Below are 15,245 nucleotides of genomic sequence, written 5' to 3'. Positions count from 1 at the left end.
GACTTAGCATGCACTCGAGCCAATATATTCCCTTTATTTTCTTAAGATTTTTTTTGTGTGAACTATTTTTAAAGCCTTTATTTGTAATAATATTGCTTCTGTTTTATGTTTTGGTTTTGGGCTGGGAGCATGTCAGATCTTAGCTCAAACTCACACCCCTTGCATTGGAAGGGGGAGTCTCAACCACTGGACCACCAGGGAAGTCCCCCCCTTTATTGTCTTAAACTAGTATGAGTGGAGTTTTCTGTTACTCTCAACTCAGGACATTCTAAAGGATATTTTCCCTTGCAAATAGTCCTGTTGTTACATTTTCAGGTGCAACGTTAGACTCTAAGGCAAAAATCGCAGAGTACAGTTTCTCCAGCTGGCAAATGATGGAATTTTTTTTTTTTTAATTTCACACTGGAATAAGTAATTGGCTGGCCTTTAGGGATCATATTGTATGAAAAAAATCTTTTTCTTTGAACACCAGGATCACCATCAGCATAGTGAAATGTTCATACTATGAGAGGTGTACAGGAACTGAGACCAGCTGAGGGAAAAGCATATCCGCAGCTCCCAATTCTGGAGTGGCTGTCTCCTTATCGCACAGCAGGGGCTCTCTGGAGAGGAGACTGATCAGAATCGCCTGCATATTTATTTATTTTTAAAATGCATTTATTTTGGCTGTGCTGGGTTTTCGTTGCCGCACACAGGCTTTCTCTAATTTCGTGAGCAGGGGCTATTCTTCCATGTGGTGTGCAGGCTTCTCGTTGCAGTGGCTTCTCTTGTTGCAGAACACATGCTCTAGGCATGTGGGCTCAGTGGTGGTGGTGCAAGGGCTTAGTGGCTCCATGGCATGTAGAATCTTCCTGGACCAGGGATCAAACCCATGTCTCCTGCATTGGCAGGTGGCTTCTTATCCACTGTGCCAGAAGGGAAGTCCTCACCTCGCCTCACCTGCATATTTAAATTGATTCTCTCCCCTCTCTCACCCACTCACGAAGTACATATGGTTGACATTGTGTAAGTTAACTGCGAGCATGATCTGGCTTCACTGTGCCTCCCATCTTTGTCCAATCACCACCCTCCACAGTCAAGAATGTTGGTTTTAATTTCTGACTCTTTCTTCCCTGATCTTTACATCTGATCTCTTACCAAATTTTACTTTATGCTCTCTTTAAATAATCTCATATTTTCCACTTCCTCTTCACTCCAGCCCATCCCTTCTTCTCAGTGGAACCGGTTACACTACTCCTCCATTAGGAGGCCTTCGCTCTGGCTTCAACAACATTATCCACTCTGAGCTCCCTCGATCACATTTTATCCTTCCTTCAGGGCCCAGCTCAATGCCAGCATTGGCACATTTCTCTCTCAGTGTCAGGTAAGCCCCAATAGTTCTCTCCTTTTTCTGAACTCTTCCAGGTCTTAAACTTAATACCATATCGCTTAGTACTTCATTGTTCTTTGAAGTGTTCGTGTGGCTCATCTCATCAGTTAGACTTGGTTCTTTGTTTCAAGAGCCTCACGGTTGCCTTCCAGCTGCCGTAGCTCTGCTGTCATACCCACCTATACCAGTTTGCCTCTCTGCCTGTTGTATTTTTTTTTTTCTGCCTGTTTTAGATGCCACTTGAATTCTAAATTCTTGACCAACCAAAAGGTTCTTCTAGCCCAGTTCAGTCTAACTAGAGCCGTCAGCGTTGCCTGGGATGGCTAGTTGGTTAGGACTGAGGGAAACTATATTTGAACGATTTCCTCCATTCCTTCCTTCTCATCTCCTGGGCCGTCTCTTCCTCGTAGGACTGCCTTCTCTCTCTGATGCTGCTGCTGGGCTCTTAACTTGGAAAGCAGTTTCCTTCTCTCTTGTTCCCCACATCCAATCAATCAATCATTTGAGTTCTAGTGATTTTCATTCCTCCCATTTCTCACAACCATTTCTCCCTCCCTTTCCATTCCTTCTGTCCCTAGTGGTCTAGTTCCTCCCACTTGGTCTTCCATAAGAGCCTCCTCATTGGCCTTGACTCTAGAACATATAACCAGATTAAGCTTCCCTTTTAAATAAAGTCCCATTTCCATTCATTCATTCATTCATACATACATATTCATTCATCTCATTGATAGGGACAGATAAAGGGACAAAAGGCTTCCCTGGTAGCTCAGCTGATAAAGAATCTGCCTACAATGCAGGAGACCCCAGTTTGATTCCTGGGTTGGGAATATCCACTAGAGAAGGGATAGTCCACCCACTCCAGTATTCTTGGGGTTCCCTGGTGGCTCAGCTGGTAAAGAATCCACCTGCAATGCAGGAGACCTGGGTTTGATCCCTGGATTGGGAAGATCTCCTGGAAAAGGGAATGTCTACCTACTCGGGTATTCTGACTTGGAAAATCCCAAGCACTGTATAGTCCATGGGGTCACAAAGAGTCAGACACGACTGAGCAGCTTTCACAAAGGGACAAAACAGGTCATTAAATAGTTAATCCCACTAGGGGATTGTAACTAGAAAAAATATGGGAGACCCTTGTATTACTCAGATTAAAAAAATCAATTACTCAGATTAAAAAAATCAGGTTTGCTTAACCACAAAACCAAGCAGGCTTGCTTAGCAACAAAACCATACAACAGAAGTATGAGACATGCCCACAAACAGTGAAACAATGGTGGCATGAGACATCTTGTCCAGTGAGCTCATAAGTTAATGATTCCCTAGGACATACTCTCTGCATACATAAGAAACAATAATTTGTGGACCTAGATTGACCATGTAGAACAAGAAAATTCTCTTATTCAACCTAGAGGAGGAGCTGATGATGGAAGGATGACGTCTATTCAAGAAAAAGACATTTCTTCTCCCCCTCTCTACTTTTACTTTGATTATAAAACTGCAACCCACTAAATTCTTGGGGTATGGCACCCTGTCACTCCCTGGCTTATAAGCCTCATAAACTTCCTATTCAAATAAATAATTTCTTAATCTATCACTTTTCCTCTTCCCGAATTCTTTCTGCACTGAAACATAAAGGACTGTGGTACCAGAGCTCTTCAGAACCCGCCCCCCCTCACCGCCAATGACCCCAGATGCTTTCATAGTGAAAATTATTAGTTAAGTACCTACTATAAACCAGTGCTATGCTAGATTTTTGGGTTACAATAGTGATCAAGATACAAAATGATGCCTGTCCTTACAGAGCTTAGATTCTATCAGGGATGGCTGACAAGTTAAGTAAGTTATTCTAATAAAGCTTTTGCCACAGGAAACCTCAGCTAGTGCATAGACTTGGGGAAGTTCTCAGAGCCAGCTGCATTGAAGCTGAGAACAGAGGGCTGATTTGGATTTATCCATGCTGGAGAAGAGAGTGAAGGTGGTGAGGGCAGTGTTGCAGACACTGAGAGTTGTGTACAAGCATGAAAATCTAAAGGCAAGAGAGGATGGTGCATTTAAGGAACTAGAAAAGATCAGTAAATAAATAAATATAAATATAACAGAAGGTGGAGGCAGGGGCCAGATCATGACAGGACTTTTAAACCATGGTGAAGAATTTGGACAATATCTTCAAGACAATGGAAAATGAATGAAGAGTTTTGAATAGGAGAAGAGACTTAATCAGATTTGCATTGTAGAAAGATTCCTTGGACTGGGGTGTGAAGATGGAGGGGACAAGACTGAGAGGAGGAAAACCAATTAAGAGGCTGCTGCTGGATTCCAGGCAATTTCATTCCTCTAGAGGGGTCACCCTGATTACCAAATGAAATACATACTACATAGCCTCAGAAAAGGACCAGAGCCCTCCCCAAGCTACCTTCCACATTCCTTTCCAGTTTTATCTTTTCTAATAGGAAGTATATACCTTAGCCAAGCTTAGCTACCTCCTGGTCCCAATACAAAGCTCCCCCTTTACCATTTCTTTCGCCTGACCACTTCTGACCTAAGCATAGTACTTAGCTTGTTACACAAGCATTTATTTACTTATCACTGAAGCTGAATCTGTGGCCTCTAGTGACTGCAGTATTCATTTGGTCTTTCCATATTTTGTGTAGCATTTGTGTGGTCTTCAAGCTAAGAATAGTTTTGACATTTGTAAAGTGTTCTATTAAAAAAGAAAAAACAACAGGGAATTCTGTGACAGTCCAGTGGTTAGGACTCTGTGATTTCACTGCTGAAGGCCAGGGTTAAGTCCCTGGTTGGGGAACTAAGATCCTGCAAGCTTTGAGGAGTGGCCAAACAACAACTAGAGACCCTGTGTGGTCCATAAAGCATAGAACATTTAGTATCTCGCCTTTCACAGAAAAAGTTTGCTGACCCTATCTAGAATGTGAGACTCACAAGGGGCTGTTAAGCAAGCATGAAAAATCTCTCATGACGCAAAGAAGATCCCATGTGCTGCAACTAAGACCTGACACAGACAAATAAACAAATAAACATTAAAAAAATAATACTGAGAATTTCTGCATTGAAGTGAAAGGAGAGTTGGGAAATGTGAGTTAGAAAAGAAGTGACTGGACTTTGGGGGAGATTAACTGAGACCCAATGTGCATCACTTCCTCTGAACACCTGATAATGCAGGAATTATCACCAGCACAGCAACCAGCAGTTCTAATATACTAGCCACTGCAAACAGGCAGGAAGGACTAGTCACCAGGTACCATCTCTAGACTAATTTAGGTTACAGTGAATTCCAAGGCTCAATTTTTTTAAGTTTCCTTTGTTGTATAAGCAACTCTTTAGGAATAAACAGAAAATACAGTTTCTTTTATAGTTACGGAATCTATAAAACTAGACTGAGCCTGGGAAGGGTGAAGCCTCAGTGAAATTAATCTTATTTGTGTATTGGGAGAGGGTAAGAACCAATATTTCTTAAGCCAATCCTGTAAGAGACTGTATATTCTAAATATAATATACATCCACAATACCTAGATGTATTATGATCCTTGCGGTCAGATTTTCTTTTTTTTTTTAATTCAGGATTTTGTGGATTTTAGAAAAACAGTATCTTCTGTATACCATATTAAACCACATATATGGGGTCTAGAAGCACCCATTACAAACATATTGATGCTTCTGAAGCAGAAAGGTGTGGATATACAAAGGATAAACAAAGACTGAGAATTGATTTGCATCAGTTCAGGACAGATTTTGTTGCCAAATGAGTCAGCAAAGGGAAAAAAAAAACAGTTTTCAGAGTTGGGGGACTTTGCCATTTCAGGTAATGGGTTGGGAACCTATACAAAGCCTTGGTGCTATTACTCCTCAGCAGGGACACACACTCCATCTGCTACTACAGGATCATAACGCTGACAGCAGCTGCTGCTGCTGCTAAGTCGCTTCAGTCGTGTCCGACCCTGTGCGACCCCAGAGATGGCAGCCCAGCAGGCTCCGCCATCCCTGGGATTCTCCAGGCAAGAACACTGGAGTGGGTTGCCATTTCCTTCTCCAGCAGTGACCTGTGTAATTGCGTTTTTAAGAGTAATCTGTCCTCCCACTCCATAGTAGTGAAGAATGTTCTCTGATCGGTGGTATCACTGATGGCAATTCTTCCTCTTAAACTCATCATCTGCTTTAAGTTACTGCTTAGGACTTAAGATGAGTGTGTCTTCAGTATGTGGATATAAAGAATCCAGAAAGGGGAGTGAGGTTTCACGGATATACCTGCCATTTAAGAGACTGTGTGCACCCTCAGCTCACCTGGGCCTCTGCTTTCTCATCTGTGAAATGAGAGGAGAGAACTATACAACCCGGTACACATTACAAGGCACAGAGTACAACTTGAATACAGATTTGTTTAATGGATGAAAGAATGGAAAGACCTATTTTAACATTCTATGAATCCATAATTTCTGATTCCCGCTTCCTGAACTTTGGGGAGGTGAAGTAGTCGCACAAAGAAGGATTTTGTAAAGAAGGATTTTGTGTACCCTTAAGAGCTGAGGCATTTATAAATGTATTAGTGTGACTGAATCTGATTAAAGTCTAAAAAAGAGGGCATGAAAAGTCATGGCTAAATGTGAGTGGTTTATACACCTCAGGAGTGTTGATCTGTGTTTGCGCATGTGTGTGTGCACGCACTTGAGTACTAATGCATAAGGGTTGATTGAGGGGCTATGGGAGACAGCAGTGTCCAGAGCACCTCTGTAAGGTAGAGAGATGGTGTATCAGTATTCAGTGGGCACTGAGTGTACGCCACAGACATCCCCTTAGCTATGACACTGGGGATAAGCTGACACCTTCATCCTTTAGGTCAAGGCCTTGGTCCCCAAAGGAAAGGAAAGAATTGTAATGTCCCAGTGATGGGGGATGGCTACCCACCTATTGGGACAGAGGTACAGTGAAAGATGAGAAATGAAGAAGAGGTGAAGGCAGCAGAATCTTCTTGAAGACTGCAAACAATATTAGCTGCTGACCTAACTAGGTGTTTATGAGCTGAAATCCTGACAGCCTGCTCTGGGCTGTGCTGGTGGCACCTGGCAGGGGAGCCAGGATTTTTTTTTTTAGATGCTTCCTGCATGGTTTGTCTTCTCAGTCATTGTCCATAGGACTCTGAGAAGCTATAGGAATATGCAGGTGCAGATGCAATGCCCAGCTTCACCTCCAACATTGTGGAAAGGGATTGCACGTCACGGGACAGAGCCCTGCACTCCCATACACCACTTAGAGCCTGGGGAGAGTGACCTCCTGGGGTATCCACACTGGATGTATTTGAATTTTTTTACAAGCATGTTATCACTTTGTAATAAGAAACACTTTGATGCTTTCACACTGTGGTGTTGGAGAAGGCTGTTGAGAGTCCTGTGGACAGCAAGGAGATCAAACCAGTTAATCCTAAATGAAATCAATCCTGAATATTCATTGGAAGGACTGATGCTGAAGCTCCAATAATTTGGCCACCTGATGCAAAGAACTGATTCACTGGAAAAGACCCTGATGTTGGGAAAGACTGAAGGCAAAAGGAGAAGGGGGTGACAGAGGATGAGATGGTTGGATGGCATCATCAACTCAATGGACATGAATTTGAGCAAACTTTGGGAGATGGTGAAGGACAGGGAAGCTTGGAGTGCTGCAGCCCATGGTTGCAAAGAAGTGAACACAATTGAATGACTGAACAACAACAACAAGAAACAGTAAAGGAGGATAGAAATAAAATATTAGAAGCTGTTTGACACACCACCAAAGGATTTTAATAAGCTGGACAGAGAATTATATTTGTTGTGTGATAGTGAGCCTGGGGAATTTTCAAGACCCTCCTCCCCTTTTGTACCTTAAATTCAGCATGCAATTTGCTCTCAGTACCTACTGCTGCTGTCAGTAAAATGTGGGGCTTTCTCATGGCATATCTTCCTATTACCTGGGGCTCTTGCTCTGCCCTGGAACGCTCTCAAAGCCTGTTACTCTTCTGGCTCATAGCCACAGTTTCTGACGTGCCAAAAGCTGGGAGAAGCAACACTTAATTTTTGTTGTGGTTTAGTTTCTCAGCCAAACTAGCTGTACCAAATACTGAGGGTCTGGACCAGAGGAGTAATATCTCTCGTTCATAGTTACCTAGATTCCTCACACCAGATGTTCAGCAGCTGCAGAAGGATCCCGCTGCCTTACACATGTCATCCACCTGGGCGGTTGGTGATATGCCTGGCTGGGCTGAGCATGGGAGTTTCCAATGGGGCTACTGACCCATTCCTTAATGTTCACCCAGGCTTATTAGTGATGAAAATTTCTGGGGTAGCAGGAGAGTGACAATATGCTTTACCTACATAGTTAACAAGAAGAACAGCCAATCAAGCTACAAATACTTTTTGAATGCCATGGGACTTGACGTGAATCCCTGTCACTTCTCTCCAGGGAAGTTAAGTAGTGTCTCCTCCCTAGACACACTGTATTGTAATAATTTGTTTATTTGTCTGTCTCGTCTAGGCTGAAGACTCATTAAGGGCAGAGCCTTTGCCTTACTCATCTCCATCCCCATTGCCTCCCTATTACCCCTAGCCCTAATGCCTAAGCTCAGCACAAAATAAGCCCTCAATAAATGTTTCTCTCAATTGAGTCAATTTACTATATGGTCAATATAAATGAATATGGGAATTCCCTGTGAGTTCAGTGGTTAAGACTCAGTGCTTTCACTGCCATAGGCCCCTGGGTTTGATCCCTGGTAAGGGGAACTAGGATCCTGAAAGCTTGCATGGTGAAGCCAAAAAAAGATGAATAAAGGGTCCCTAGAAAAACAAGTCCCTGACTTTAGATGGCAAACAAACAAATAACTAACAAAAAAAGGAGGAGAGAAGTGCTAGAGTTGAGGTACAAGTGAAATAAATGCCTCAGGTAGGCAGAAAAAAAGAGTGTGGTTAAACTGCTCAGGGTCTTGGGTGATTTCATGGATTATTGTTGGCCTCTGCTTTCCTCAGCCTCCTTCCAATTTTGGGCTGTAGCTCCTGGAGTGCTCAGACATTCTGTGCTGTTCTTGCCAGTTCTTCCCTCTTTCTCATGGTTCTATTTAGCAAACAGCCTCTGCTGTCCTTTCCCTTTGGCAGTCTCCTTGAATTTCCTGCCCTAGAGGGAGGCTTCCTTTTATAGCCATCAGGCCACTGGTAGCCAAATATGCACTGCCAAAGCCAATTACTGAGATTTACATCTTATTTTAATCAATTATTTGGCTAGAGCTTTAAAAAAAAAATCCTTATTAGAGTACAGTTGCTTTACAATGTTGTGTTATTTAGGTTGGTGCAAAGTAACTGCAGTTTTGCATTGTTGAACTGTGCTGTTTTAATATTGGAATACATTCTTAAATAAATGTGATTATGTTACATATCACTTTAATGTACATTTCTTGCTTTGTTTTGGCTAATGACTTATTACTTGCTGTTTATTTTATTTTTATTTTAGACTAGGGAAATGATGTCTAGATAGAAAGTAAGTTCAAGTAATGTTCTTATTCGAGTTCAAAATGGTGTGTAAAGCAGCAGAGACAACTTGCAACATCAACAGTGCTTCTGGCACAGGAACGGTTGGCGAACGTACAGTGCAGTGGTGGTTCAAGAAGTTTTGCAAAGGAGACAAGAGCCTTGAAGATGAGGAATACAGTGGCTGGCCATCAGAAGTTGACAACAACAAGTGAGAGCCATCATTGAAGCTGATCCTCTTACTGCAGGAGAAGTTGCCAAAGAACTCAACATCAACTGTTTTACGGTCATTCAGAATTTGAAGCAAATTGGAAATGTGAAAAACTGCGATAAGTGGGTGCCTCATGAACTGACTGAAAATTTTAAAAATCATCATTTTGAAGTGTCATCTTCTCTTATTTTATGCAACAATAATGAACCATTTATTGATTGGGTTGTGATGTGTGACAAAAAATGGATTTGACATGACAACTGGCAATGACCAGTTCAGTGGCTGGACTGAGGAGAAGCTCCAAAGCGCTTCCCAAAGCCAAGCTTCCACCAAAAAAAGGTCATGCCCACTGTTTGGAGATCTGCTGCCTGTCCGATCCACTACAGCTTTCTGAATCCCAGCAAAGTCATTACATCTGAGAAACATACTCAGCAAATCGATGAGACGTATGGAAAACTGCAATGCCTGCAGCCAGCATGGTACAGAAAGGGCCCAATTCTCCACCACAACGCCCCACCACACATTGCACAACCAATGCTTCAAAAGTTGAATGAATTTTGGTTTCTTCCAGGTTTAGGCCTAGTAGTGGGATTGCAGGGTCATACGGTGGTTTAATCCCTAGCTTTTTTAAGGAAACTCAATCCAGGTCTCTGTAACAACCTAGAGGGGTGAGATGGGGAGGAAGGTGGGAGGGAGATTCAAAAAGGAGGGAACATATGTATACCTATGGCTGATTCATGTTAACATTTGGTAGAAACCAACACAATTCTGTAAAGCAATTATCCTTCAATTAAAAAATAAGTAAATATTTTAAAAATTAAAAAAAAAACATTGAATACATTGGGTTACAAGTTTTGCCTCATCAGCCATATTCTGACCTCTTGCCAACTGACTATCACTTCTTCAAGTATCTGGACAACTTTTTGCAGGGAAAAGGCTTCTACAACCAGCAGGAAGCAGAAAATGTTTTCTAAGAGTTTGTCGAACCCCCAAAGTTAGATTTTTTATGGTACAAGAATAAACTTTCTCATTGACAAAACTGTGTTACTTGTAATCATCCTGATTTTGATTAATAAAGATGTGTTTGAGCCTAGTTATAATGATTTAAAATTCATGGTTCAAAACTGAAATTGCTTTCTCACCAACATAAATGGTTTCTACTGTACAGCAAATGGAAGCAGCCCTCCATATACATATATCCCCTCTTTTTTGGATTTCCTTCCTACTCAGGTCATCACAGAGCACTCAGTAGGGTTCTCTGAGTTATACAGTAGGTTCTCATTAGTTATCTATTTTATACATAGTCAAAATATATATCATATATATCAATCATATATATATCATATATATCAATCAATCATATCTATATCATATATATCAATCATATATATATCATATGTATCAATCCCAATCTCCCAATTCATCCTACTCCCCCTTCCTCCCCTTGTTGTACATGTGTTTGTTCTCCATGTCTGTGCCTCTATTTCTGTTTTGCAAATAAGATCATCTATACCATTTTTCTAGATTCAACATATATGCATTAATATGTGATGTTTGGTTTTCTCTTTTTGACTTACTTCACTCTGTATGACAGTCTCTAGGTTTATCCATGTCTCTACAAATGACCCAATTTTGTTCCTTTTATAGGGCTGAGTAATATTCCATTGTATATATGTCCTGCATCTACTTTATCCATTCCTCTGCTGATGGACATTTAGGTTGCTTAGAGCTTTTCTTAAGCCAAATCACGTAGTGAGAAGATCATTAGGTCCTGCACATCCAAACTAGGTTGGTGGCCTGGGGTTGTGGGAAGTAGTCAGTGATCTGAGTCAGGAGTACAGGTGCCAAGTTCCTGATCCTCTTCCAAGGGATAGTTTTAGGCGTTTCATTACAATCTCCTAACAAAATGGGGAGACCATTTTCTTTCTCATTTCTATCTCATGAGGTGTAAGTTACCAGCATGCTGCCTAATTTGTGGGGTTCTGTGCAAAATGCAAATGTGGAACCACTTGCTAAAAAGTTAAGAATTTCAAGGAACACCTTAAACTAAGCATGAGGCCCTAAGCAACTGCTCACATGAATACTCATGAAGCCATTTCTGGTTATAAGAATGAGAAAGCTGATACTAATAGTGTGACATGGTGGCTATAAAGAAGTTTCTGAGAAAAAAATAAAGTTTGTGGATTAGGGGAAACATTAAATTACACTCAATAGTTTCAACAATAAGTTATATAAGGATAAGATTGCTTCTAGACATTCCCTGCAGCTGTCTGTGCTCCAGGCATGAGACATCTTAATGGAGCAGAGGCCAAAATGGACCTAGGTTCTAGGCCTGGCCCTGCCAGGAATTCACTGTGGGACTTCTAGAAAGTTACTTTCTCTCTATGGGCACTTTTTCTTCACCTGTACAAAAAAGGATTTGAATTAGATGGTCAAGGTCTCTTCTAACTCTAACTGTAAGCATCTATGGAGGAAGCCCCTTTTGTCTTGTCACTTTAGCAAACCTATACTGTAACTAACCTTAAGCCAGGCACCACCACCACCACGCTCTACTCATCTCCTGCCCAAGCACACTTTTCACATCTTTTGATCACATAATATCTTGCCTAATCTGTTGGTTCTTTCTGTAGATCAAAACACTAGAAATGAAGAATAAGTAATTAACAGATGACCAGATCTCTTCCCTAGTCTTCCCTTCAGTAATCTCACAAACAAATTATATGAACAAGATATTATCTAAAGAAAGATAACAAGTAGTCAACAAGCCTGCACACAAGGAATATGGCAATAAGTGTGGTCCCCTATCTCAATGATTAACAGATTATGTCCTCTTTTCCCTTAAAAAACTTCCATGGCCTAGCAGAATCTTCAGAGTTGGTTTTTGGGGACATGAGTCCACCTTCTCCCTAGAAAGCTGGCTTTCTGATTAAAAGCAACATTTTCTATTTCTACCAACACTTGCCTCTCAAATAATTTTTGAGCAACAAGCAACCAGACCTGAGTTCAGTAACATAACCTGCTGTGATTCCATATGAGCAGCATCCCCTTCAGAGAGGCTGCAATACACTCTGTTGAATATTCCTTTTGATGGTAAGAATTTGCCCTCTGAAAATAAATCTGATTTCAGGAAGCGGACAATGATTTATAGCCAAGTCTAGTAAGGATAGTTATAGGGGAATTTATAATTAGGAGAATTTATAATTAAATCAGGAGAATTTATAATTAAAAAATAATTTTCATTTTAAGCTGACACATTGGAAGGACTGATGCTGAAGCAGAAACTCCAATATTTGGCCACCTGATGCGAAGAACTGACTCATTGGAAAAGACCCTGATGCTAGGAAAGGTTGAAGGCAGGAGAAGGGGACGACAGAGGATGAGATGGTTCGATGGCATCACTGATTTAATGGACATGAGTTTGAGGCCTGGAGTGCAGCAGTCCATGGGGTTGCAAAGAGTCAGACACAACTGAGCTACTGAACTGAAGTTGACACAACCAGAATTAAGATAGCCTGTTAAGTGTTTTTACTCAAAATTGCAATTCTGAGAGGCCATAAATTCATTCTAATGCTGCAAGTTGCTTAAAATATCTTTAGAATTACAGACATTCTAAAGGCAATTTAAAAGTTACACAAGAAAAAGCACCATATAATTTAATAATCATAACTTTTATCTTGGAATGGAAACCTGTTTCAAATAAGGACCAGATATGCAACTGAAAAGTAATCAAGATCCTTAAAGAAGTCTCCTTTTTAAATTGGTCTTCTATTTTGAAAAACATATTTAGAAGAGTGTATAAAATATTAAACTCACTAGGTTTTAGAATTAATGAGAAGAGGGAAATTCCCTGGTGGTCCAGTGGCTAGGACTCTGTGCTATCACTGATGAATGTAGGGGTTCAATCCCTGGTTGGGGAACTGAAAGCCCACAAGCTGCGTGGCATGGTGAAAAAAGAAAAAAAAAAAAAAAAAAGAAATAATGAGAAGAAAATTAAACAGGTGGGGCTTTCCAGGTGGCGCTAGTGCTAAAGAACCCACCTGCCAATGCAGGAGACTCAGCAGACTTGGGTTTGATCCCTGGGTTGGGAAGATCCCCTGGAAGAAGACGTGGCAACCCACTCCAGTATTCTTGCCTGGAGAATCCCATGGACAGACAAACCTGGCAGACTGCAGTCCATAAGGTTGAAAAGAGTCAGACTCGACTGAAGTGACTTAGCATGCAGCACACGCAAAATAGTCAGAAAAGGAAAGTACAGAAGAGAAAGTGAAGTAGGGAGGAAAAGTTGAAGAAATATAAAAATTATGGGGATTGGAACAAGAGGGTAAGTGAAACTCTAACTTTATCTGTAATTTTTTTTGGAAGGATGGAGTGCTAAACACTAGACCTCCAGGGATTTCCCTCTGTAATTTGTTTTAAATAAAAAAGACTTGAAGCAAATATAGTAATAAATATGGATGACTCTGGGTGGAGGTTACATGAAATTCTCCATGTTTAAAAATATTCTCACAATACTGAAAAAAAAAAGGAAGAGATAAATTGTACTGTGGTCTGGTCTCTCTCTGTATATGGTAGATCACAGCCCTTTGAGACACTGATTAGATTCAGAGCTCTTAGGTCTTAGACTTTCTAAAGAGTGGGGCAATTATTTATAGCCAAGCCGAGATGTTGATTTTGTTTCTCTCTGAATGGGCTGTTTCTCTTTAAAAAGAATAAACCATGGCTCATCCAACTCACAAGACCAGGGTTGTGACTTAGTGTTGCCTATCCCTAAGAGGACTCCAACTTGCCCAGGTCGGGAGAGAAGAGAAGGAAGGAAAAGTTAGCACCATCAGCATCAGTGAGAATCAGTCATTGTCAGATATGGGTTTACGCTTGACCTCCAGCTTTTCTCTCTACAACCTTGGGTGAAAAATAGGGAGCAAGTTATGGGCAGAGTTGTGGACTTGTACCTTCTAATGTGAGAACAAGGGCTTCATTCCCCTTGTTTATTTTATGCTATTTCTTTCATTTTTGGCTACACCACATGGCTTGAGGGATTTTTAGTTTCCCGACCAGGGATTGAACCCAAGCCCTCTGGAGTGACAGCACAGATTCCTAACCACTGAATTGCCAGGGAATTCCCCCATTCACCTGTTTAGAATGTCATGGCCATTCATCATCTCCTTCTGCAAATCCTACACTTCCTTTCGGAAGCCTGTTTAAGTCTTGCCTCCTCCAGGCCCATTGCACTGGCCTCTTTCTGGGTTCTTGCCTTCAGCCAAGTAAGATGGCGCCCTCTACTTGGGGACTGCCTGGATTGCCCTCTCTTAAGATTTCTATGGAAAGCCAGTCCCACCCTATGTTGCTCTGAATCCCTCTACCTGCTGATCCAGGCCTCAGGGTCCACAATCAATGGTGTCTCCAGTTAATGTTTTCCTTCAAACAACCTCTGTCAGCTAGTCTGAATTCCGTGTGAAAACAGAGAGGGATAATTCACAAAACAGAATTTAAGCCACATTCTTCCTCAAAATATCTTCTCTTAACTAGTCAGATTCCATAGCATGTCTTATGGGCTATAAGGATCAAGTGCAAATGCTCTCGGTCATGGTTAAGTTGGTAGCAATTAGTACTACTGGATTAGTTTTCTACTTTCCTATCTAAGGGCAGACCTCTGAAGAAAGGAAAGAAGAAGCAAAGAAAGAAGGGTTCGAGAGAGTTTTGGGGCACTGTGTTAGGAGGGTAGATTCTGCTGAGGGTGAGTGTGACACCCTAAAAGAGAAAAAGAAAGTTATGAAAAGCACCTGGAGAGCCTTGGTCACAAATTTTGGCTCACTTCTCAAGATTGCCTCTTGTGAGTGAGTTTGAAGAAAGGTACTTTAGGGACTGAGCCCCACCTTCTGAGGGATCCTTTAAATCAGCCTCATCTAGACATGTGGGCAAAATATTAGAAAGACAAGGCCAACTGAGCATGAGGAATTCACTAACTTCTGAAGTTGTTTACTCTTGTTCTCTGTCTTTGGTTAACCGAGTTACTAAAGCTAGAGTAGCTTTGATTAGCAATTCAGCAGATTCTGAACCTCTGGGACTGTTGCCTGGACAACTGTAATTAACATCCTGTCTTCATTCTTGTCCTGTTTCATCCATTTCCAAAATAGTAAAGAGATTTTTTTTTGAGGGGTAGGGAGAGGGG

General features: G+C 41.3%; 1 non-coding gene across 1 annotated transcript; it reads right to left on the bottom strand.

Moving 5' to 3' along the window:
• Window positions 1-6,467: 6,467 nt before the first annotated feature.
• LOC128058981 (small nucleolar RNA SNORA73 family) lies at window positions 6,468-6,667 on the bottom strand. Its single transcript, XR_008200569.1, has one exon. It is a non-coding gene; the product is annotated as a small nucleolar RNA SNORA73 family (small nucleolar RNA).
• Window positions 6,668-15,245: the final 8,578 nt, after the last annotated feature.

This window comes from Budorcas taxicolor, chromosome 13, assembly GCF_023091745.1.
Source record: "Budorcas taxicolor isolate Tak-1 chromosome 13, Takin1.1, whole genome shotgun sequence".
Taxonomy (NCBI): Eukaryota; Metazoa; Chordata; class Mammalia; order Artiodactyla; family Bovidae; genus Budorcas; species Budorcas taxicolor.
This window is presented reverse-complemented; position numbering and strand designations above follow the sequence as displayed.